The sequence below is a fragment of the Ochlerotatus camptorhynchus genome, unplaced genomic scaffold (genome assembly GCF_037179485.1).
Source record: "Ochlerotatus camptorhynchus isolate MF236.1 unplaced genomic scaffold, CSIRO-AGI_Acam_v1.1 ptg000379l, whole genome shotgun sequence".
NCBI lineage: Eukaryota > Metazoa > Arthropoda > Insecta > Diptera > Culicidae > Ochlerotatus > Ochlerotatus camptorhynchus.
Genome location: NW_027040867.1, coordinates 538,622 through 565,643, shown reverse-complemented (window position 1 = coordinate 565,643; position 27,022 = coordinate 538,622). Strand labels below are relative to the sequence as shown.

At 41.0% G+C, this 27,022-nt stretch overlaps 2 protein-coding genes across 5 annotated transcripts in view; one reads left to right on the top strand and one right to left on the bottom strand.

Annotated features, from left to right (window-relative positions):
* The window catches only part of LOC135710353 (uncharacterized), a 444,976-nt gene that overhangs the window by 198,170 nt on the left and 219,784 nt on the right, over positions 1–27,022 (bottom strand). The gene's annotated exons all lie outside the window — the stretch shown is intronic.
* Positions 11,346–27,022, top strand: part of LOC135710376 (protein rolling stone-like) — a 184,054-nt gene continuing 168,377 nt past the window's right edge. For 3 of the 4 annotated variants that reach the window (XM_065232940.1, XM_065232938.1, XM_065232941.1), the window contains exon 1: positions 11,346–11,450. The gene's annotated coding sequence lies outside the window, so the exon portion shown is untranslated. The other variant, XM_065232943.1, reaches the window with a different exon arrangement.

Here is a 27,022-nt window from a genome sequence, read left to right as displayed (position 1 = left end):
TGATGAACCAGCAAGGATGATCAATGAAAAAGCTTCGAAAAAACGAATAGACAGGCTTGTTGAAGATCATTTCCCTTTTCATGACATTTTCTGTAAAATTTATTAGTTGACCATTATGTAGCCATACAATTCGTACAATCGCATATGCTATACTATGCTATATACTGCCCTGTAACGTGGGTAGATCACATTTTCGTGGTACGTTACGATGTAAGATCTACCACCGATTCCTACTCCTGACTACTGCAAACTAGGGGAACAGGATTTTTCAGTAATAAATGGAACATATCTTCTTTTTTTCTTCCTTTGGTTTGTTTTCCGTCGATCTTGTTTTCTGTGCTTAGCACCAATGCTACCAACGCCAGGGAGGCAGCTCCCACTCCTGGACCCTACCTATCGACCCATCAACTCATGAACCGGGGACCAACGGCATGGCTTTACTTCCCTTCCGAAGAAAGGCGTGATCAGAGATGTTATGCCTCAGAACATCCCGGCGGCACCGACTGGGATTGAACCCAGGCCTGCTGGGGTGAGAGGCAACCACGCTTAAAACTACACCACCGGCGCCGATAAGGAACACATCTTTGTCTTTGTTACTTTATATGCCTTGTTGATAGTGACAAGACTCGGCTTTGTCCAGCGAGGATGATCTTGAAAAAAGGAAAAAATGAGTAACTTAGTCTTCATCTATGTGATTCCAAATCTTCTATTCGTTGTTCTCTAGTTTGAAGCTGTTAATACTAGGGTTCTGATGGGTCATTATCGGTGGTCATTGCTTAATTTTGTTGCTAAGGAATCCTATTTGGACTGATAAAGGGGCATGCCATTCGAGAGTGTTCTCACTCTTCGAAGGGTATACATAGCGGGACCTTCCAATTATAATCGATTCCTTGTGATGAAGGCAATAATGACAACTGTATCGACACCGAATAATTCATCATTTCTCAATAGTGATGACATTGATTGACGAATAAATAAATAAATACGACCAGGGTTGCATCCATTTGTATTTTGTACTTGTAAGTAGAAAGAAGAGATTGTAAAGTATGTGTTTGACATATGAAACCAGTCAATTTTGCTATCAGTGTATCACAATCAGCGATTTTATGATTCGTGAGCGTTCATCCAGAGTGAGTGCTAGCGAGTCGTAAAATCGTTGATTGTGACTATGAAAGTGACCAACAATTTAAAAGGCTTACTTACCTTACCAATCAGGCTAAGGCCTTGTTGTCCTCTGCTGTCCGAAGAAGTCGTCTCCACTCTACTCGATCCATGGCCACAGTTCGCCAGCCTCGTAGTCTGCGAAGGGTCCGCAGGTCACCTTCTACTTGGTCGATCCACCTTGCCCGCTGTGCGCCTCTTCTTCTTGTTCCTGTTGGGTGGCTTTCTAGAACCATTTTCACTGGGTCATCGTGCGGCATTCTTACGACGTGCCCAGCCCACCGTAGTCGCCCAATTTTTGCAATGTGGACGATGGATGGTTCTCCCAGCAGCTGGTGCAATTCGTGGTTCATTCGCCTCCTCCACGTTCCGTCATCCATCTGCACTCCACCGTAGATGGTACGCAACACCTTCCGTTCGAAAACACCAAGGGCGCGTTGGTCCTCCACGAGCATAGTCCAGGTCTCGTGGCCGTAAAGGACCACCGGTCTAATCAGCGTCTTGTAGACAGTCAACTTCGTGCGGCGTCGAATTTTATTCGACCGGAGCGTCCTCCGGAGTCCAAAGTAGGCACGATTCCCTGCCATAATGCGTCTTTGAATTTCTCTGCTGGTATCATTTTCGGCGGTCACCAGTGAGCCCAAATACACGAACTCATCGACCACCTCGATTTCGTCACCGTCAATCTGAACTCGGGGTGGGAGGCTAACATTGTCTTCCCTAGAACCTCTTGCTTTCATGTATTTTGTCTTTGATGCGTTGATGGCAAGTCCAATCCGTCTAGCTTCAGCCTTCAGTTTCCGCCATCATCTCAAAGTTCCGTGCCATAATGTCAATGTCATCGGCGAAGCCAAGGAGCTGGATGGACTTCCTGAATATCGTGCCACTCGTGTCTATCCCAGCTCTTCTGATCACACCTTCTAACGCGATGTTGAACAGCAGACACGAAAGTCCATCACCCTGCCGTAACCCCCTTCGAGATTCAAAGGAACTCGAGAGTGTCCCCGATACTCGAACAACGCACTTCACTCGATCCATCGTCGCCTTGACCAATCGCGTCAGTTTATCCGGAAATCCGTACTCGTGCATAATCTGCCATAGCTGATCTCGATCGATTGTGTCGTATGCGGATTTGAAATCGATGAACAAATGATGTGTGGGCACGTTGTATTCGCGACATTTCTGCAGAACCTGCCGAATCGCGAAAATTTGGTCCGTGGTAGCGCGGACACCCATTAATCCCGCCTGGTATTGCCCCACGAACTCTCTTGCATATGGTGACAGACGGCGGCATAGAATTTGGGAGAGTACCTTGTAGGCGGCGCTCAGCAGTGTGATCGCGCGGTAGTTGCAGCAATCCAACTTGTCGCCCTTTTTGTAGATTGGGCATACGACACCTTCCATCCACTCCTCCGGTAATATCTCCTCCTTCCAAATCTTGGCAATTACCCAGTGCAGCGCTCTAGCCAGTGCTAGCCAGTTGATCTACACCAGTTGCTTTGTTGTTCTTCAGCCGACCGATCTCCTCCTCAACTTCTTGAAGATCAGGGGCCGGTAGCCTGTCGTCTTCTGCGCGTGCTCCAAGGTCTGTTGCCGTGCCACCTTCGTTTTCTGCTGCTTCACCGTTGAGGTGCTCGTCATAGTACTGCTTCCACCTCTCAATCACCTCACACTCGTTCGTGAGAAGGTTACCGTCCAAGTCCCTGCACATATCGGCTTGCGGCACGTAGCCTTTGCGCGAACTATTTAGCTTCTCGTAGAATTTCCGTGTGTCGTTTACGCGGTACAGATTTTCCATCGCTTCGCGATCTCGGTCTTCCTGCTGACGCTTCTTCCTTCGGAAAACCGAGTTTTGTCTGTTCCGCGCTTGTCTGTATCGCTCCACATTCAATGTCGTGCGGTGTTGCAGCATTCTCGCCCGTGCTGCAACAGTTTGCATTCGCCGTCAAACCAGTCATTTCTTCGGTCCGGGATTGCAGTACCTAGTGCCGCTGCAGCAGTACTACCTATGGCTGAACGGATGTCCCTCCAGCCATCTTCAAGAGAAGCTGCGCCAAGCTGCTCTTCCGTGGGTAGTGCAACTTCCAGCTGCTGCGCGTAGTCCTGGGCAGCTCCGGCGTCCCGTAGTTGCTCAATGTTGGGTCGTGGCGTTCGACTTCGACGTGTGTTATGCACCGTCGAGAATTTTGAGTGCATGCATACTGCAACTAGGTAGGGGTCCGAATCTATGTTCGCACTGCGGTACGTGCGGACGTTGATAATGTCGGAGAAGAATTTCCCGTCGATTAGAACGTGATCGATTTGGTTTTCTGGGTGTTGGTCAGGTGATCTCCAGGTGGCTTTGTGGATATCCTTGCGGGGGAAAAAGGTACTTCGAACTACCATACCCCGGGAGGCTGCAAAGTTCACGCATCGTTGGCCGTTGTCGTTCGATACGGCATGCAGGCTGTTTGGCCCGATTGCCGGTCTATACATTGCCTCCCGTCATACCTGAGCGTTCATATCGCCGATGACGATTTTGACGTCCCGTTGCGAACAGCCGTCGTACACCTGCTCCAGCTGCGCATAGAACGCTTCTTTCTCGTCGTCGGGTCTCCCTTCGTGTGGGCAGTGCACGTTGATGATGCTGTAGTTGAAGAAACGGCCCTTAATCCTCAACTTGCACATCCTCGCGTTGATCGGCTGCCAACCAATCACGCGTTGGCGCATCTTACCCAGCACTACAAAGCCGGTTCCCAGCTCGTTGGTGGTGCCACAGCTCTGGTAGAAAGTAGCCGCTCGATGCCCGCTTTTCCATACCTTTTGTCCCGTCCAGCAAAGTTCCTGCAGTTCTACGACTTCGAAGTTGCGTGGTTGAAGTTCGTCATAGATTAACCTATCGCAGCCCGGGAAGCCGAGCGATTTGCAGTTCCATGTTCCGAGTTTCCAATCGTAGTCCTTATTTCGTCGCGTAGGTCTGTGCCGATTGTTCCGATCCGTATTTCTTTCTTCGGTATTTGAAACTTTGTTTTTTTTTTCCAGGGCGGCTTTTTGGGCCTGCCCCAACCCCCTGTCTCGCCGGGGGACCATCGTGCACAGCTCTGTTTAGAGTCCCACGCTGGCACTAGGACGGTGATCAGCCGCTCCTAACATGGAGAACAGACGCCGTTTTGAGCCGCACCACCATGGTGAACAGACGCTCAGGTTTGGTGAAGCATTTCCTCTATCAACGTACTATGGTTACCGCGCCAGTGTTCGCGTCGCACCTCTTCACTTTGCTATTGCCGGACTGGCAACATTGCCCAGGCTACGCCACCCAGCTGTGTCCATGTTTCAGCTGGTAGTCTTTTGTTATCATATGACTCGAGGAGGCGTGAAGTAGGAACTTGTGAAGCCTCAACTCCATTTTGTAAACAAACCTTGTAAGGCCATTTTCTCGCGAACCTAAACCTATATTCGCAAACCTTTTAAGGAGAATATCCCCTACCTGTTCATTTTGTTGGCTTGCGTTGGCGGACTTCGGTTCGTGACAAAATTGGCATTACGAGGTTTGTTTACAAAATGGAGTTGAGGCCTTTTCAATTGTTGGTATTGATGTGTCAAACACTACCTCTTCTTGCATCTAACAAGTACAAAATATAATTATAGCATCTAATGGTTCCAAAATTCCGAAAATCATTATTTATATCATATAGGGGTAATGGCTCTAATGTTGGCCTATGCATCTAATATTGGGCACATCGTTTAAATTCTACTATTTATCATTTTTTCTAGATGAATGGTTCATTGGGACGCTACCATTGGATATTTTTGGTCTCTTTTGAAAATTTAGACGATTGCTGTATTTATGTATGGACCCAAATTAGGGGAATTTTGGCCGACATTACATCCATTTCCTCCACTACAATAGATCAAATTACTGGTCCCTGTGGTTTTATGTCCCAAACAGAGGGAAAAAATGCTATACCCTTATTACCAAAAGGATCATGTGCAGCTGAACAAGTTTAACGACGATCGAAACATACCATATAGTCACATGACAAAGTAATCACTAATATATACAACATTATTTATACTCAACACACTTAAACAGAGATCCTGAGTTCGGTAAAAAAAAATTACCGTTTTAGTTCGGTAATTCCAAACATTACAGATGTTTCGGTATTTTCTCGCTCTATTGCTGAAAACTGTAAATAAAATTACCGAATTTCGGTGATTTCATTTCAATTCAACGAAAACGGTAAAAAAAAATACCGGCAGATCTGTAAATCAGCTTCATCACTGACTTCGGTGAAATATTTTACTGAAGTTTCGGTAAACAACCCGTTCCATTACGGAGTTCGGTAGTTTTCACAGCGAGAAACGTCAAATTCACCATGTTGTGATTTTCGACCTTCTTAAAAAAATCGCGTGGTTCCAAACGAGCCAAGACTGATGACGCAGTATTGAACAATCCCCTATCAGGTATTGTAAAATGGATACAGGTGAGACGTATGGTATAATAAAAAAATAGTTACTTTATTAATATTTTTTTTCTTGCCCGAAGATGATTTTCCGCAGGATAGTGGAAGCATTGCACTATTGGTAGTGCGAGGAAATTTCCCTGACGTGACGGATGGATGTACAGTATGCTGGATATGCATTGCTATTCCCGTTGGCGACGATCTAAAATCAGCATTTGGGATCTTCATCCAATGCTTCCCTGTTTTCGGTGTACCACTGAATCCTTCCGACAAAAACTTTTTTTTTTGTTCATCGGTGGAGCAGTTTTCAACATCAACACATTGACCACAACTAGAGCAAAATTTTTGCATGGATTGCAATAACTGCCAGCTACGTGTAAGTTTTGAGCTATTCGATTAACATAAAACATGTCTGTAAGAATGAAATAAAATAATGACTCAGGAAAAATGTATTTAATTTCAATAATTGATAAAACCAAGAAAACACATTGAAACAATATTAAAGCGAATTAACGAATTGAGTCGGTAAACTTTTTTTTTAAATTACAGATCTTTCGGTAATTTTCAGTTTTCCATATCGACTCCAAAATTACAGTTCTCCGGTAAAATCAATTACAAATAAAGCTTGTTTTTTCGGTAAACGTTACCGATCGTTCGGTAAATTTGACAGCTAAAGGGCGAACACGAAATTATTGCGACACATTCAACAGGGCATAACTTGTTTGCCATTGGGTAAAAATCAACCAAATTTTGCACACTTTCTCATTGATGTGTATTGTGTACATGCTGTCAAACTCGAAGTCGTGTTTTTCGATTCAACGAAAATGGAGGTGAACCAACGCGAGTTGAGAGAATAAATTCTTTCCAAACACCTGGAATTTCCTGACCTGTCGCACCGGCAGTTGGGAAAAATGTTGAACATTCACCATTCAACCGTCTCCAGAGTGTTGTAGCGGTTCCAGGAGCGGTTGACGTTGGACCACGGCAAAGGAGCTGGAAGAAAACCGGGACCGGAGAACAAAAAGACGGAGGGAAAGGTGAAGCGGATGATTAAAGCAAATCCCAACGTCTCAAGCCGTGATTTGGCTAAAAAGATCGGCATGTCGCAGAGCTACGTCCAGAATGCAAAGAACAGAGCTGGACTACATACATACAAGGTACAGAACTTCCCAAACCGCGATGAGCGGCAACAATCGACGGCTAAAACTCGGGCACGGAAGCTCTACGAGAAGATGCTGACAAAATATGGCTGCTGTGTGATGGACGACGAAACGTATATAAAAGCCGATTTTAAGCAAATTCCGGGGTTGGAGTTTTCACCGGCAAGAGCAAGTTCGATGTGGACGACAAATTTAAGAAGAAGAAAATGTCGAAGTTCGCCTCCAAATATCTCATTTGGCAGGCCATCTGCTCTTGCGGACTGAGGAGTGAGCCTTTCGTGACAAAGGGCACAGTAAATGGCGAGATCTACAAATCTGAGTGCCTTGAGAAGCGCCTTTTGCCGTTCTTGCAGCAGCACGACGAAGCTCCGCTATTTTGGCCACATTTGACATCATGCCACTATTCTAAAAGTGTCCTGGAGTGGTATGAGGCCAATTCTGTCCATTTTGTTCCAAAGGACATGAATCCGCCAAACTGTCCGGAGCTGCGCCCGGTGGAGCAGTACTGGGCAATAATGAAGCGGGAACTTCGGAAGAGCAAGAAGACAGTCAAAGACGAGAAGGACATGTTAAGAAAATGAAAAAAAAAAAAAATGAGAAACTGGTACCGGATGACACTGTAAAGACTTTGATGGAGGGCATCAAGCGAAAATGCGTTCAATTTTACATTCAAGGCTCCATCGATTAACTTTTCTTTTGATTTTTGAAGTAAATATATGTATAAAACTACCCTAAAATTTTGGTTTGATTCTAAACATTATAAGAAAATTGGCATGACATTTTCGGTGTCGCAATAATTTCGTGTTCGCCCTTTAGTTTTGCTGATTCAGTTTACAGATTTTTCGGTAATGTTCTCGATTACCGAACACATTACCGACCGGTCAGCTGTTGAGAATTCGGTAAATGAATTACCGAAGTCGGTAATTTTTTCTAAGTGTGAACGCATCATATCACATCAATTACGTAATATAATTATCAAAAACATTCTAAGTGTGTAACTTCATCAAAGCGGAATTTTTGGAAAACTATCAGAAAAATCTCTGATCATGACTTCGTTCCGAAGGAAAGTAAAACCGTTGTCCCCGGTTCATGAGTTTGATGGGTCCAGGTGTGCGAGCTGCCTCCCTTCCGTCGGTAGCATTGGTGCTCAGCACGGAAAACAAGATCGACGGAAAACAAATCAAGGAAAAACAAACATGCCAAATGCTAGACCCAACTGTATAACGTAGTAAAATGAATAATATCGTAGTACGACTGTTCTGTTTGCCATCATATCAGCAGACTTGCGGCAATGCTCAGCTATCAAAGACATGCGAACCATAGCATAAAACTCATAAAAAATACAAATTGACACAGCAAACTTCATTTAACAACAACTTAGATTAAAAAATTCCTATTATTCGAAAATAGAAGGTAAAACTACTCCCAGTTACTAACCTCATTATACGATACCCAAAAATAAAAACCACTTAAAAAACTAAAACCGTCCCTCCAGTGGGATTTACTTCACTATAGCTAACACCATAAATCACCTGACATCATTCCTCATACACATGAGAGTAAACCATTCGATCATATCATCTCCTTCTAGCGCTGATAGTCTCGTTCAACATGAAACCATTGTTAAAGAGTTCCGCTTTGTTCCACCAGGCAAGCGTGATATCGATTTAAACTCAATTAAACACACCATCATCGTATGATCGGCTAATTACATACGTCCACCCTCTCCCTTTCGGAGCTGATACATGCATGAAGCGTACTTTGTACCATATATCTATACAGCTACAGACGCTACCTTCTACGTTTCCATGGGATCTGGGTGAAGCAAAACAAAATATGGAAAATCTACATGCGGTGGCGAAAACTTTGCAAAAACCACCCTACCAAAAGCATACATGTGTGGTGCCCTTCTATGCTATGCTACTACCTACATTATTGGTTGGGCAATCGATCGCAAATCGATGGAAACTTTTGGCAAGGTTACCATTACGAACGAAATTAGTGAAAGAACCAAGGATGCAGGGAGAGGCAATGTGTCGTTGTCGAATAACTGAGATGTCTTCTGGTACGCAGTTACAATTGTGATGTAGTGACCAACATTGTTTAAGGGTTGTGCAATTTTTATCATTTACCTAACTTTAAGAACAACCATCGGATTAGCGCTCATCACTGACGGTATAAACGTAAGAGTAAATCGATCCCCATCCATCGCCCCACCCTGTGCTGTGTTTCCTCTTATCTTTGTCTTTTTTGAAGCCTTTTCTCGACAGCAGTCGTGTGAAAACAGTGTGAAAAAACAGTGTTCTTCAGTAATGGAAATGTATCACCCGAAAAGGCATTTATCCACAGTAGGAGGAAGAAACCAAACTGCATCAGCTGAGCGAGAATCATAATCCGAGCCGAGCAGCAGTCGAAGAGCCCAAAAATGTTCCAGTGCTCTTTCTCTCGCATAACTGAGCTGCCAGTGCCTACCCAACCTAGTGCCATCAAGCCACCAGCGGTCAATGTCGGTGTGTTCGGTTCGGAAAATACGAGCTATCATCGGGGTACATTGCGTATATTTGCGCTCTCCCACGAATTTCTCACACGTGTGCAAAACCAGCGACCAATTTGGCAGCCAGCATAGCACGAGTGGGCTTTTTTTTAACTGTTCAAGACAGGAAGCATAAACATTCAAAGAGAAAGAGAAAACAGTAGCTAGTTCCGCGTGGAAGAGAACCATCTGGGTTTGGGATGATCACTATTTATTCGCTGGCTGCCATCTTACATACCCGCTGGAGTTGTGGAGGATTATGTCATCTGTTTTTTACAAATGACTATTCAGCAAAGGTTTTGAACTTGGCTACCCAACAAACATTGGAAGCAGAATAAAAGCTTATTCAGGCAAATATTTGCTTGTTCTACTAAAACTAAGCTTATTCAGCCTGTAATTCTCACAATTTGTTTTTTTTTTTGGTTAGTTATAATTGAATTAATAACTGCTCCATTTCGTGTCCCACAAATGTTATGTATTTGGCAACATTGATTGTTAGTTTATATGGTGGCATAAAAGTATTTCGGATCTCCACTTCCAGGGTGACGTTGCCCTTATTATATTGTATAAAGCAATATGGAGGGACTGCACAAGAAATGGTATCAAATTTTCGCATAAGAAATATCAAACTGTCGGAAAGTTACATTGAAATTTTCGAATTTATTAGTCGAGAATTATTACTGTCCTACAACTATTTCAAACAGATTCAACAAGTCTTATACAATTGTATAAATTTATCGTTCTTCAGTTATTGTTAACTGAAAGTTTAACCCTACACCTACACTACTTGGTAATAAGTAAAAAAATTAACAAACATTTGAAAGAAATTATAATTGATTTAAATATTAGAATTATTATTCTTGTTATAGTCAATTAAACTCTATTGGGTCTCAATGTCATAAAGTAAGACTTGAATCCGTAACGTTGACGTGACAAATATGGATGTAAAACACTAAATTGGGGACAGCCAAGCCCAATTGAAAATAAAACAACTAATAAAAATAGAAAATTTTACAATGAGCATGATTGACCGTCCGCGATTGCTCTCTGTTATTGCCAGACCAGCTGTAATTACACAAAGACTCAACAGATGATGCTTGGGACTAACATACATCCTCAATGTTTAAAACCTGGTAATCTAAAAAATCTTTATTATAGGCAATACCAGCGCTGGCCATGTCCGAATGCAGATCATTAAGGGAATGAATAGGAATATGTTGACGAGAAAATCGCTTCTTGAAAGCAGAGAAATCCTCTATACTTCCACGAGAAATCACTGGCCTGTTGGATAAAAGCGTTGGCTATGCAGCAAGGTTCGCTTAAGAGATGCGTTCATGTTAAGAAAGAATGTGACGTTCGAATCTTGAATATGAAAGGGCCTGATATTAAAACCATGATGTTCTGTTCAGTGAATTAAAACGGTTCCTCTAAGGTCACCGAGCCCCTCATATGACATCACACCTTTTGTGAACGAGTTGTTGTTATAACCATTTAACCCCGGCATCGACGAGAACGATGACAAGTTACACAAAACACGCGATGAGGAAGCAATGTGACTATAAAACTCTTTCATTTGATGGACCTGGGTTTGATCCCAAAGATGTTCTGCTCAGTAAGCAAAAACGGTTTCTCTAAGGCCACCGAGAACGTCATATCACAAAATACAACTTATGATCGTTTTGATTCCTCATAAAACGGTCACGGTCTAACACGCTTAATAATAGTTTCTTTTATATACCACTAATGAGCATGACTTTCGACGATCGACAATTGTTTGAACATATCGCAAAAGACAGCTCAGCCTATTTATGCAACGATAATAGAACATTTTGATCACCCCTACTTCCATGATTGAGGCTCCATCCCGTTTTTTGTACCGGACATACCGGGAGCGCGCACCGTTGCGAAGAGAGTATCATTCGAATGGTTCTTGTAGCCCCGCTTTTTGAACAACACCCGATGGGCTCGATGAGACCGAAAATCCGAGCAATGAGCATCCGCTGTCAGCCCGTCAGAATCAGAGTAAAATAATCCTTCGTCGGTGCCGGATCGAAACTCTCGGAGGCTCGCCCTTCCCTCGTGCGCGGTGCAATAAAAAAAATAAAAAAAAAATAAAGTTTCAGCATTGTGTTTGGGCTACAGAGGATATTAAAGGTAACATACCTTGCTGCAAGTCTTCCGTGACACCCTCCTCACCCGGGATACATTTACGGTTTCGGTCGATGTTTCTCCCGTTCACCGCTGACAGACCAACATTCTGCACTCGGGGAGTGGATTTTCCCCTGTCTGACTGTGGTCGACGAGTCCCAGTTCCCAGCTGAAGGAAAAGAAGCGAAAAACCGGGCGGTGACAGTGAGAAAAGTCAATAACGTTATATCATCGTGTTTCTCGGATTTCAGGCCGGTCAGTGGGTTTTCACACCATTGACTCATCGCGAGAAGAAGGCTTATCTTCAAGGTGAAGGAAGCATCATAGTGAAGAGTCCTTTGACTTCCTGTTTCTGCAGAATCCCTGCTTCATAGTATCGCTATCGGTACTGCGCTGGCTTTGTGCGTGTGAGTGTGTGTGGCTAAAAACCAGAAAAATATGTCAAACGCACGTGCCAGTGATGTGTTTTTGATGTGATTTATTGAATTAGGTCTGGAGCCAGGTTATGGCTTGGCGTCGGTTTTCGTTCCAATGAAGTGTATAATCGCATTATTGACCACACCAAGAAAAAAGGCAACCTGAACGTGTCGAAGAAAAGACACCCGCACCTAAGCTGATTCAATAATGCGTCAATTGAGCTTGTATCAACCATCCAGATGGGAATGTCTGATGCGTCTGTTGATGTTGCAACTGTCGCGTAATTGATGAACAAAAATTCGATCAATCTTCGCCATACACCGATAGCTGATGTACAATCGTTGCTATTGAAGGGATGCTGAACATTTGACCTGCTTTTGGGACAATTCAATGAAGAAATTGGGCGGCTACCGAAAAACATCACTCGGATTTTTGAGTGGAATTGAGCGAACTTATTCAGGCCTCAGATTGGGAGAGAGAGAGAGAGAGATCTAGAAAGAGAGTGAGAAATCGAGAGAGAGAGAGAGAGAGAGAGAGATAGAGATTGAAGGCCATGCAGTAGGTATACGACTTCACGCGGTGATAGGGTAATGACGTACGTCACAGAATCCCTAAATTGACCTCACATTGCGAATTCAAGACGCATAGCTGTGAAGATCTGCTTGCTTTAGACGTTATTTGCATTTCCGAAGCAATGAACCGATTCAAGTTCAGCAAAGTTGTGAATTTGGTAAATGATACCTTGGGGTAGTCGGTAATCTGACAAGCATGTACCTTAGCGAAAATAGTCGATTTAAGGAGATTCTCAACAATCGCTACATACAGATGTCCCTGTAGAGGCGAAGAAAATTGACTGAAGATAAAGCTGATTTCGGGAAAAATCGAGAAAGACCAAGTTTTGTAAACAAACCAAATTAACCACTTTATTCGAGCTCTTAAAATGACGTTTACTACCACTCGAACTTTGAAATAAAACATTATTTTGAGATTTTTTCTTCTAGGACCTCGAGAAAAGTAGCCACCATTTGTGCGTTTCATAGAAATTATTTGGTCCAGTATTGTGAAATCGCTGGTAGAAAGTCACGCCAAAACTGCTTGAAAAAGTGGTCAATTAAAAGAATACTCAAGAAATGATTGGGATAAAGATTTTTAAGATCTGAATCATGAACATCATCGATCTATTACCACGATTTTCAACATTTATGAATGTCGTGGGTAATCACAATTTACTTAATTAATGAATTTTTAATTCTCAGAAATTTTTAAAAAGAAAGAAATATTTAAATCGTGGTTTAATTTTGTTTGTCTGGATGTTATGAATAGTAATGTATTACTTAAAACAAGTAGAGTAAAGAGTGGGGCAACAGCTTCAGTTTTTTATAGAAAACAAAGAAATCAATAGGGGCTCAAATATTACGTAACGGAAAACAAGGATTTTTGAGTACTCTTCCTATACCAACATGTTAAACGTTGGAAGACTATCTCCAACCCAATCTTGCATTATGTAATATTTGAACGAGCCCTAGTGGATGTATGATTTTATTTCAGGACATTATATAAAGCACCAGCTCGTGTTACATCCGAATAAGACTAAATTCTGAGAGTGTTCTTTTTACCTCTTGAAAAAATTGATATTAAATTTCACCGTTGTAAATATCGGTTAGTCTATTGTATAGGGTAGAGAACTAAATAATACTAAACTAAATGGGGAAAGGTAAATAAATTTGGAAGCCATCAGTAATAATAACATTCCGTTTGGTACTAAACTGCGCTAAATTAAGAAAGACTAAATACGGGTTGTGTTTAATAGGCTGGAAATGGGGTAGTTAACCCTATCTCTTGTGGGGAAACAATCTGGTTGTACAATGATATATGATAAAAATGCTAAAAATATAGTGGTTGTTCAACCAGATTGTAGTGTGTATTAAGCCCATTAAAGATGTTTTGAGGAATATAAGGAGAACTACTCTAGTATTTCCGTCATATCGAGCAGAATCATAAATATATAAATGATTTTGACGTGAACTAATCAATCATACGATAGTTATAAAGCTACGAATCAAAGTCTATAAGCACGCATAACATGAACCCATTCTTCGCAAAAACAAAAGAAGCAGTTTTAGTGAATAAATTTTGTTTTGCCTTCATTCGCATGCCGAAGTGAATCCAATAACGTTTAAATGTGTTCGAACGAAATTCAAACTCGTACGACGGAACTGGAATCAATTTGTGACTCTGTATGAAATCTATGGAAAGGTAAATAAAGACTGAACTCGAAAAAAGCAACAGACAACAATCTACTAAATACACTAAATATTAATTTGAAGTCGGATATTTTTGAAACTCTCAGGGCATAAATAAACACATATTACCTATGTTTTCTGCAAAGTTGGATTAATCAACCTCCTCTCCTAGGCTAAATGCCCGCACCTTGGACTTAACGCTACCCATCATATCCTGTGCAACACTTTCGCCATCTTTCTTACACACTTTCATCCACTCTTTCTTCAAATCCTTGTCGTTTTTGAAAACCTTCCCTGTTTTTGGAGCTTGCCCTTCATAATCGCCCAGAATTTTTCTGTTGGGCAAAGTTCTGGCAGACTTCAGCACAAAAACAACATCGTTGGTTTCGAACTACTCCATCAACGGTGTCGCGTAATGGAACGATGCCAGATCCGGCCAAAACAGAGTGTCACCTTCGTGGGACCGGAGGAAGGACAGCAAGCGCTTCTGGAGGCATTCTTCTTTATATATTTGGCCGTTTATGGTGCGGGTCGTTATCTACGGCTTGCTGAATCGCCTGCCACACTAAGCAGTTTTACTCAAAATTTCATCAATTTTCACCCATGCAATGAAAAGTTATACACAAATGAAAGTGATCCATTTTTTTGAGTACAATCTTTAAATATAGAAATCATCTTCCATTTTTTGATCGAAAAAGGGAGGTAAGTTTCGGATTGTACTTAGTATGGTGGAAATTAGATCTTAACCCATGTAGTGCAAAACTTGGAGGCATTGGGGAAAATTGTGTACCCCAAATCCAGGTAAACACTCGCATGTGCCTGCGAAAATCTAATCTAATCTATTTTTATTATTATTGGCATGAGTGGTATGGATGATAACCCCACTCTAATCTAATCTAACACCAACACAGCCAGTTCATGGAAGCATCCTCTCTCATTTTCCATTTCTATTTGGTATATGTTACACATCAGAGATGCGCAAAATATATCAGAACCACCAGACCTACTGTGCAGCATTTAAGGGGCAAGCTGATTCAGAAACATCAGGCCAGTTTAAATTTTTGATACATCAAAATCCTATATTTTGAAATTTTGTTATTTCAAAACGGTGTCGCCGCCAAAAGCTACTTTCTTCTCCGGTTAGGGAGAGTCTTTCGCTTACTAGGTCAGATACTGTTTCTCGATTCTAGGAGCTACTTTTTTCTCCGGTTAAGGAGAGAAGTTTTCACTTCTAAGCCGAAAGTTCTTTCGGATTCAAAAAGAGAAGAATCTGGAGTAACCTACGAAACTTAATTTTATTCAACAAAATTGTACAAAGTGATCTTACGGCTACGTGTTGCATTAGCAACTTATAATTATGTAAAACTTTTACATGATTTGTCCAGGGTTTAACATATCCCTTTCAATACCGAATTTTAACCTAATTTGCCTATTCTAATTAGCTAGGATTCCGATCGCCCTTGAAAGGGTAAATTTGTGTTGTTTAGACCTTATATACTATGCCCTCTCAGATCTGGGATTTCTCAGATATCTTGTAAGTTTATTTATTTTTGTAACTCAGATCTGATATAGCTCTAAAAATAAGAATGTGACATTTGTAACGTTTAAACATTATAACTATATCCTTCGTTAAGGATAAACAGAGAGGGAAAGTTCAATGTAACCTAGATGCGCAAGCATGCCATGCGTGGGCGTGTTTATCCCACTTGAACGCAGAAACGTTCCTAAGTAAATACTGCAGTTAGATTATGTAAAACGTGCTTTCGCTCCTTTTGCCCTACTTTTCATTTCATATTCTTGGCCTTGGTATCAACGTCAGCTAGGGCTATGCAAACGAGATGCAACTATGTGGTTATCTTATGGTTTTGGTTTTAAATTAATTGCCTTGCGGTAACAAATGGTAAGTCGATAGAAGCATCTATTTTAAAAAAGGTAAAGTAATTCTCCATTGTACTCTGACAGTCAGACATGAGCACTAACTCTTTTGTCCTAGTCCTATGTGGCTTCTGATTATAGCGAGCGCCATTACTCGTTTTCTGCAAAGAGAAGAAGGGAAAAGAAGCTAGCCTTGTGCGGTAGTATTGGGTATGTTTGACTAGATCGATCTATTTTGGTTTGAAATGATCAAATCACCGATCAAATCAATCATTTTTAATTCATCTTCGTTAATCTATTTTTGTTTTTTTTAAATGGTGGATGGATGTTTGAAACACAAGCAAGGCAAGGCACCCACTGCTGACGAGGAATTAAACTGTCTTCGACATACAACCTTCCATACAAGTTTTTAGAAACTGGTATGGACACTAATCAACCACCCTCCCCGCCACCCTATAGGCTTTCAAATACACCAAAGTGCCAAATGTAAATTAACAAACACTTTCAGATCATTCTAGTAAATCCAGCGTGAACTGAACCCATTAATGCCTGAATTAATTCACATTTATAATAAACACGTGATTTTTTCTGGAGCGCTTTTAAACATAGTCTAAGAATTTTTTTTAACGACATTGAAATTAAAATCTACGGTAACATTTTTTTATAAAACACGGTGGGTCATATGCAACTAAAAATATGAAGAAAGCAATTAAATGTTTGAGTGTGCATCGATGCATTTGAAGGTACTAACACAAACAAACAGACATAACACTCACCATCACATTCTTCGCAAATAAGGTTTTAGTTGGGAATGTGCTTGCATTTGTCATGGTGGCGCCACTGAAGCGTTATGCAATCTACTACATTTTGAACTTATCAGTGATGCCAGTTCTTTTTCTGGTCAATTTAGTATATGTAAGATCTTTATAATGATAAGGGGACTGGAAACATATACAGTAATGACCCGATTTTGTCAGCCCCTTTTTTGAAAATCTTTTCTAATATATTCTAATAAATCTGTTCTAATATATTCTACAATTATTATATAATTATATCTACAATTTGACAAGCTTTATCAAAAACAACGGTACGATTTGATAAAGCTTGACTAATTATAGAGATATTATTAAAACGATATTGTTAAAAATCTTAAAATAAAAAAAAAAAACACTAGTGCCACCTAGGGCGAAAATTCCGAACTAAGCTGTCAAAAATTCTAAAGCTCTTGGCTTCCTTAAGATAATGGCAGAAAACATCAAATTTGCATCTAGTTAAGCTCTCGAGATATCATAGTATCATCTAATGAGGGGATTCCAAATTAATTTGGCCCCAATTAAAAAGGCCTTCGCCTCCTAAACAACTATACAGAAACTTTGTGTCTAGTATGGATCTCGCGATATCGACCCAGCATTAACACGATGTTTATAAGAACACTAGTGTCACCTAGCGAGATAATTCCTATTCCAATTTGTATCCTGCAAAGATCTCAAGATGTCGATCCAGTACAGGTACACCTCGATATAACGCAACGGTTACTTTTGGCTTCCATTTTATCAAATCTTTATTTTAGAGACAAGCCAAGATTTTCGATATCTCGAAATTGACAATTCAATCATACCAATTACTATTACCAATAGATGAGGGATTGTTTCAGCTGTCCGATGTTATTATTTCCAAGTAGCCAACAGGTCCACTAATTTGCCTTTTGCGATATAAGGTTGATACACGGCTAACATAGGACATGCTAAGCGTTATATTTGCCGCGTATTAGCCTTATATTGCTTGTTAATTACTTGGGTTCTTTTGCTTGATTGAATGATCGATTGCGAGAAATCGACGATGGAATCCAAAAATGACAGTTACGTTATATCGAGGTATACCTGTAATTACCCAAAATTTATAAGAATACGAGTGCCACCTAGCGAGAGGATTTCAGATTAAGTTGTACACAATTCAAAAAGCCAAGACCTCCTGAACAACATTGCAGAAAACAGCAACTTTGTATCACGTAGTTTATAAGAATACTAGTGCCGCCTAGTAATCAAGGCATACTTTGATCAAATTTACACAACAATCAATTTTACGGATGTTCCGGATCTTCCTGCGGGCCATCTGGGGGCCACTTAGATCCAATGACTGGCTAATACATCAAAATTCACCATTTTACTACATTCCATATAGTATCAGAACAAATCAAGGGCTACTTTGATCAAATTTGCACAGTAGTCGATTTTACAGATGTTCCTAATTTTCTGGCTGACCATCTAGTAACCACTCGGAGCGAATAACCAGCTAATATATCAAAAATCACCATTGTACTTAATTTAATATAGTTGCACAGAATAATCAAGGCATACTTTGATCAAAAATTCATAATACACTTCATGGACACTCAGTATTTAGAACCAGGTTGTGGGTTGCTTTTGTTAATATTAATCAGCACTACCCATAGAATGCCTGTTGCTGTGGATTTCCAGCATCACCTTGTTCTAGACGACTAATGCCTTATCTTCCCCTGATGGTCTCTCGAAAACCCGGAATAAAATTGGAACCACTAGGTTAATCTGTTCCAATTTTCAGTAGACCATAATATCGAACATCTTTCCACTCACCGTGAAAATTTAAGCCAATGTCATGGTGAAACAAAAAAGATATACCCATGTAAACATTGCTATTCGTATGCCTGTTCGTAAAAATAAAATCTGCACAAAGCGCGTTACCCGAGCAAAGTCGGGCAACACAATGAAAGGAAATCGATATTAAAGTTTGCAGTTCCAATCATAATGAAAACTCATTTTGATTTCAATTGTCGGCACATAAGTCTGATATCATATTGTGCTTTCATGCAAACAAGACTTTTTAAATGAAAGCAACTTAACTTGAAGTTGTGCTGTTAACGTATTGTTTAAAATTTAATTTAAGTTCCTCTGTCGTTGAACTAACAATTATTGTTTATTTGTTTTGTTTAACACATCTTAGATCATTCGTAACTTGTTAGCATGGATGCTAACCATTTACGCCAGGTCCGTATTCAGTTGAACATTATGAATGCAAAATGAGAAATCAAACTGATTTCATTGAAAGCAAGATTAGTTTTCCGTTTGATTGAACAGAATAAAATGTTGCTCTCATTTTTGCTGTGCTAACCGTTAAGTCAACCCAAATTATGATTTAAAATTGATCTCCAGCTTTGCTCGGGTAGGCCCTCCCCAAATGTAAAGCATTTGATGTTCATTTGAAACGCTAATAACTTTTCGGGTGTAGCTCGGATTAACATCCGGTCTTCAGCCAAGATCTTTCCAATTCTCCAAAGGTTCTACATTTTGAGCATGAAAAAAATCGACCAACTACAACGCCACCTAGAGCCACAAATGTAAAAGCGGCTCGTTCCCCCATACATTTTGTCAATTTTCCCCATACAAACTTCAAGCCCTTTGAGGTAGGGGTTCCCGTGAACCAAATGATTTAAAATGTTGGCAGGGTATTTCTGATCCCCTAAACTACCATTCCAGAGGGTAGTGTTTGAAATCCCAGAATTGACCTATTTTGAAACACTCTACTAGTCATGCAGAACAGCATGAACTTAACATCCTGTGAAGGAAATTTTGAGTTTAATGAAAATGTTGAGGTTTTAGACCGTATGGCCAATTAGAGGACCACTAGTGCCCCTAGTCCTTTTATAAAACTTAAGATAAAAGGGAACCACTGCCTCCATTCATGGCACTATTTTCTGCACACACAACGTGTTCAAACCAGGAGGGACCACGTTAACTACGCTTGCATTAAATTGCATTCTGTGCTAGGTTGGATGCACATCGTACAAAGTTGGCGAGGGAATGGGATAAAACTTTGCACAATTACTCTTGTTTGCGGATTAAAAGTTTACCCTCTACGGTTGCAATCGATATACGGGCAGATTGGGAAATACTGCGAGCCTATCGAACAAATTTTGCCACTCACTCAAACTCACCGGTCGTAATGCTGTATTGTGTTGGTCGCGTAGGTGTCTGTAGGATGAAAATTTAGAAATTTAATTTAATGAAAAATTTGCATCATTCAAGGATCTATCTTGCCACTCAACCCAAGTTTCGGGTCTCTTAATAAAACGTATATAAGTTGACTGTTTGACCTGCCTGTTTCAATTATGACAAAAGGCCTTCTTTCCGGATCATGGCTATGCTTTAACACGCCTTCAAGAACATTCGTTCCAGCAGCTGTATCCCACCAATTATCATTCCTTCAAAGGGGACGAATCAACCAATTTAGACCGTCCGCATTTGGCAATGCAGTTCTACTGTCCGGTTCCTCTTTTGGGGACCACTCATAAACCCGGCAATAGAATGCAGGTCGGAGAATGTGCACGTTTTGATTTCTCTGTGATTTGCAATTACTACAAAGGAGTGTCAGTTTTTGGATGCTTGCCACCACGTTGTCGCCTTCAGGATGCGCTGCGCTGATCATGTGAACATTGCAGTCATTCCGTTACGTTTTTAGGTCAGTGACGGAACCGGTGGGAAATTTCCGAGTGTTCTATAGTTTTTTTTTTTTGTATATATATAATCTAAACAAGTGAAGTTTAAAGTTTATTTTTTACTTTTTGTTGCTCCAAATTCAAATCAACTAAAATTCATATTTTAACCTAGGTGCTCCAGCTACTACACTGAAAAAGTATTTTCATTATTTCTCTGAAAACCGTTTCGTAAAAATGAATATCGTACATACAACACATCTTTCATAAATGGTACGAAACATTCGTTTTTCCTGTCATCTGGCGCAATGTCAATATTACGCATTATTCGTATAATATACAAATTCATCTTCGTACCATCAAACCAACAACTGCGCTTATTGTCTCCTATAGTGCTGATTGTAAGCAGCATAAAAAGCAAACGAAATCGAATTACCGTTCCACGAGTGCTTCTTATTTTCCTTTACCTTTACCATTTCTTGTAGCACAGTTAGAGCGATAAATAAAGCACAGATCTGACAACCACAAGGTTCATGATCCGGTCTGAAGCCTGTTTTTATGTTTTTGTCATGTTTATTCCTGATGATGAATGATGAAGTTATTTTTACCCATCCTCACTAACACACTCCAATTTTTTCGGATTCCACAAGCAACACTTTTTTTTTGTTAATTACTTTATTTGTACAGGCTCAATCGAATAAACTTTACAGAGCCTAGTTATCATTTTTTTATACATTATAAATGTCTTAAATCTAAAATTAAAGGATTTGAACCGATTACTCGCGGTTTTCTCGAGGTTAGTGACAATTGTTTGGATTGGGAAATGATATTTGGAATATGATTTATGATTCAAAAATTTCACTATTTCTAAAACATATACTTAATCCTATCGATGTTATATCAACTCTGTAATTATACAATTATTACAGAAACAAATAAACAAAAACACACACAAACACACACACAAAATACAAACTAAACACAAGGTTAATCAAACTTACAATCTATGGTTAATATTCTTAAAGAAAACATATATGAGTTGCATAAACTCCAGATCGCGTCTAGCCAAAATATCCCGAACTGGAACATTAGGTTGTCTACCTCGAGCCCGAAGGGAATCGTACAACTCGGATCTGACTCCACGGTGCTCAGCACATGACCAAATAATGTGATCTGCGTCCTGGTAACCATGTCCACATTCTCAGAGATTACTGTCCCCCAGCCCAATACGGAACAAGTGAGCGCTTAGTGATTAGTGATTGGACATGAGGCAAGACATCACACGAATGAAGTCTCGACCTCCAAACCTTTGAACCAAGGACTCTTCGACACCTTAGGGATGATTGAATATAACCATCGTCCCAAACTCCCTTCACCCATTTATTTTGCCAGTTGGCGAGTGACTGTTGACGATAAATGAAGTAAAATTCGTCGTAGGCGATTTTTCGATCGTAAATATCGCCTTCCATAGCGCCCACCTTTGCAAGCGAGTCCGCCTTCTCATTGCCCGGAATCGAGCAATGAGATGGGACCCATGCAAATGTGATGACAAAAGATCTTAAAGATAAAGCACTTAAAAGCTCTCGTATTTTCATGAGAAAATACGAGGAGTGCTTTACCGGCCTCATGGAGCGAATAGCCTCGACAGAACTGAGACTATCCGTAAAAATAAAATAATGATCTGGTGCAAGTGAGGCGATCGTTTCTAGCGTATAATGTTTTGCCGCCAGTTCAGCAACATATACGGAACAAGGAGCATGAAGCATTCGAGAGGCACTATGAAATTCGTTATAAATACCAAAACCTGCGGACGCCTCTATTAGTGATCCATCTGTGAAGAACGATCTTGCGGAATCAACTTGGCCAAACTTTGCTGCGAAAATTGACGGAGCAGTCATGGAACGATGATGCTCTGGGATTCCGCGAATCTCTTGCGTCATGGATAAATCAAAATGAACAGAATTGTCGAAGTACACTCAAAAAATTCCACACGTCATCATCATGTGTCTCACACTTAATTTTGCGCATATTGTGAAACACATCCATTTCATGTGTGAATCTTATGCTATGAATCATGCCTGAACACTATGGATTTGAATTGTGACACACTTGGATTCTATGTGCCTCATATGGTGATATCAATAGCTTTGCACACCATAGTTCAATATTCTACAATATTCTACTTTATCGAATTCTACTTTACCGACTCTAAAAATGAATCGACAAATATTTAAACAAAACTGCCAGAGGCCAGAGCTTTCACATATATTTTTAATGGGTCTGATTTGGGATTCGATCATGGACTGTTGGGGTATGCTGCTGCCGGAGTCTTCGTTCGATCTCACTGTGCCACGGTTGTTCTCATATATGAGGCAGGTTGATAAAGTCACAACTCTTGTTATCGATGTTTACCTTTCTGAGCAAGCAATTCACATCGTATTGAAATGCAAAACACTTTAAATCCATCTGTTTTGAACAGTAGCGTGATTCAATGTGCAATACACTTGAATAGATAGTGAAAGATTTTCAATATTTCATAGTTTGAAACACTATAAATTAAAGTGTATAACACATTGAACCAAGGTGAAATACACTTAAAGTAAATGTGATTGTGCATTTAGAAAATCAAGTGTTTAAACACTTCGATCAAACGTGTGAAATTTTTTGAGTGTAGGAGAAGCAAACACGATAGGGATTATGCTGGGAAGGGCTGACATCCTATGTTATGTACACGTAATACAATGTCATAAAACGAGTTTGAGGGTTTAGCTCAAGAAGCTTCTCAAAGTTGGCAATCACTAGTGGGTTCATAATTTCACAACGGGTGAGGAGCCTGAGGGATAATTCCGAAAACCGATCCGAGAGTGGCAACATGCCCGCTAACACTTCGAGACTCATAGTATGAGTCGAGTGCATGCATCGTAACGCGATACGAAGACAGTGATACTGGATCCGTTCCAGTTTGATGATGTGAGTTTTAGCCGCCGACTGGAAACAAAAACTACCGTATTCTAAAACCGATAAAATCGTTGTCCGGTACAACGTTAGAAGATCTTGCGGATGGGCTCCCCACCACGTTCCGGTAATTGTTCGGAGAAAATTGATCCTTTGTTGGCATTTTCGTCTCAGATACTCAATGTGGGATCTCCAGGTGCATTTTGAATAGAACCAGACCCCAAGATATTTGAAAGACATGGAATGAGTGATCGGCTTACCCAAAAGTTGAAGCTTTGGTTGTGCTGGGCTATGCTTCCTAGAAAAAACGACCAACTCAGTTTTCTCCGTGGAGAATTCGATACCTAGCTGGATAGCCCAAGTAGACAAATTGTCTAAGGTATCCTGTAAGGGTCCTTGCAGGTCGGCCTCTCTGGGCCCTGTCATAGACACTACTCCGTCATTTGCAAGTTGTCTCAACGTGCAGTTGTCACTTAGACAATTGTCAATTTCTCTGACGTAGAAATTATACAGAAGGGGGCTTAAACATGAGCCCTGGGGGAGACCCATGTAGCTAAATCGTGAAGCTGTAGAGTTTCCATGAGAAAAGCTCATATGTTTCTCTGACAGCAAATTGTAAAAAAAAGTTATTAATTAATGGAGAAAGGCCATAAGCGTGGAGTTTGTCTAAAAGGACTTCAACCGATACTGAATCAAAAGCCCCCTTAATATCTAAGAAGACAGAAGCCATTTGCTCTTTTTTAGCAAAAGCCAACTGAATTTCAGTAGAAAGCAACGCGAGACAGTCGTTCATTCCCTTGCCCCTACGGAAACAGAATTGAGTATCTGAGAGTAGGTGGTTCAACTCAACCCATTTGTCCAGGCAAAAAAGAATCATTTTATCCAACAATTTTCGAATGCACAATAACATCGCAATGAGACGATACGAGTTGTGATCTGACGCGGGTTTTCCAGGCTTTTTAATGGCTATAACTCTCACCCGCCTCCAATCATCCGGAACAATATTAAGCTCCAGGACCTGACCTAACAAGTTCAACATGCGCCTCTTAGCGACGTCTGGGAGGTTCTTCAACAAGTTGAACTTGATTCTATCAGCCTTCCGGAGCCGAATTGCCACACGAAAGGAGCGCTTATGAGAGTTCCAGCATTGAAAAAGGCTGGCTGATCTCGTCTACCGAATGCGTCGTTTCGCGAGGAATCATCTGTGCCGACACGGAATCAGGACATACTTTTCGCGCGAACTTGATAATCCAACGATCTGAGTACTCCTCGCTCTCGTTGTTCGAAGACCGGTTACGCATCCTTCGCGCCGCGTTCCAAAGCGTATTCATCGACGTTTCGCGTGATAATCCGTCCACGAATTGCCGCCAGTATATGCGTTTCTTGGCTATGATGAGGCTCTTGGATTCGCGTTCAAGAGAAGAGTACGCTTCGAAATTCACGGGTGTTCCACGTTTCCGGAAAAGCTTAAACGCGTCGGACTTTTTACGATAAACCTCAGTGCATTGCTGGTCCCACCAAGGGGAAGGAGGTTGCCTACGGAAAGACGTTCCTGGAACCGGCCGAGTTTGAGCTTGAAGCGCGCTGTTCAAGATCAGATTGGAGAGGAAGTTATATTCCTCCAACGGTGGAAGCCCTTCTACCGACTTTAGGGCATCTTCTATCACATTCTTGAACTTTGTCCAATCGATATTACGGGTAAGATCGCACACGACGTTAACGGGTTCCGACGGATTGAACCCACTGGCAACTGAAACTTTGATCGGCAAGTGATCACTACCGTGGAGATCTTGGATCACGTTCCACGTGCAATCCAACGATAATGAGTTAGAGCAAAGTGTGAGGTCTAATCTTCTTCCATTCAAGGATGGGCCAGCCAAACGTGTTACTTCTACATTGTTAAGGATTGTCATATTAAAGCTGTCACAGAGGTCATATATCAAAGTAGAACGGTTGTCATCATACAGTTCCCCCCAGCCTGTACCGTGGGAATTCAAATCTCCCATAATCAACAGTGGAGCAGGAAGTACCGAACAGATATCTGAAAGTTGTTTGCGATCAACAACGGCTCTAGGAGGAATATAAACAGAAGCAATACAAAGGCACTTACCTTTAATAATAGCCTGACATGCCACAACTGCAATACCTGGAAATTGTGGAAGATTCACTCTATAGAAGGCATGGTACTTTTTGATCCCCAAAAGTGCCCCTCCTCGACGCGAATCCTCACGATCCAGTCGAATAATGTTAAAACCATAAAAAGGAAGATCGATATCTGAAGAGAGCCAAGTTTCACAAAGAGTAAATGCATCACAATCATTATTGTGAACTAAAAACTTAAAAGAATCTAATTTAGGAATTCGACAATTCCACTGTAGAACAGTGATCAAATCCCCGACCTCGTTTGGAAAATTATCCATCGAAGGAAATGATTGCTTCAATGAGGGGCCACTTCAATGTCAATTGCTTCAAGAGGGTCTTCACAGAAGGATGCATTGCCAGAACAATGCTTTTGAGAGGATCAGAAATATTGAGGTACTTGAGAATATCGTCCACAATTTTATCAAATGAGAACAACCCGGATGAAGAAGGGGCTTCTGTTCTTAAAAATGGGCCATCAGGGGTTTTTGATGTCCCCGGGAGAGGTGGAAAATTCTGGTTATAGTCAGTTCTGCGAAAACCAGGAGGAGTTGAAACGTCCTTTTTCCATCACTCCTTGATTTGGGCAAGCTGATTTGGGGTTCTTTATTTGCAACAATTTGCGAACGGATGCGTTTTCGTTTCCGTGCAGAACCTTCCGGAAAGCTGAAAAATAAACTCCCTCCTCAGCCAAGTCAGAGTCAGACTCGTCATCAGACAAAACAGCAAAGGGATTTTTGTCGTTGGTTGATGGTGTGGCTGTTATTAACATTGCTGCAAAAGACTGCCTGGAACGCTCCTTAAGAGAGCGTTCTAGGTTTCTCCCCGCGTTGTTTGTACGCCGGGCACGATGAGAGACCATGAGGAGTTCCTTTACAGTACACGCATTTTGGTGCAGTGACTGTGTAGGTGCCATCCTCGTGCTTCTCCCCGCATTTGGAACAGCGTGCCTTGCTGCCACAGTGAGAGGTCGTATGTCCCAACTGTTTGCAGTTTTGGCAGTTCATGACCCGAGGAACAAACAAACGCACAGGTAGCCGAAGTTTTCCCTACTCAATGTAGTGAGGAAGGGCTAAACCAGAAAAGAACACAACCAACACTTATGGCCGACTGGTTGGGTGTAGCGATAGCGAGTGTGACAGTTCTAACGAAACTTACAATGTACAAATCCATTTCGTTGCAGAAAACAACGAATAAATTCGTAGAAAAAACGAGCGATTTCGTTGTATACACGAAATTTTATTTTCAGTGTACAGTTATTTACCAACCACCTTATTTCATAAGATATATCTAAGTGTATTTGCATTGTTGTTGCCTAAGCAGTTCAATATTTTTAACAGGTTTTCTATACCGGTTTTCCGTAATGAACTAGCATGTGGCTCAAAATTTCGATCATAAAGATTTGAAAAAAAAACTTTCTTACACCTGCTTGCAATATAATAAATTTTATCTGAAAACTAAAACCTCAAATTATATACTAA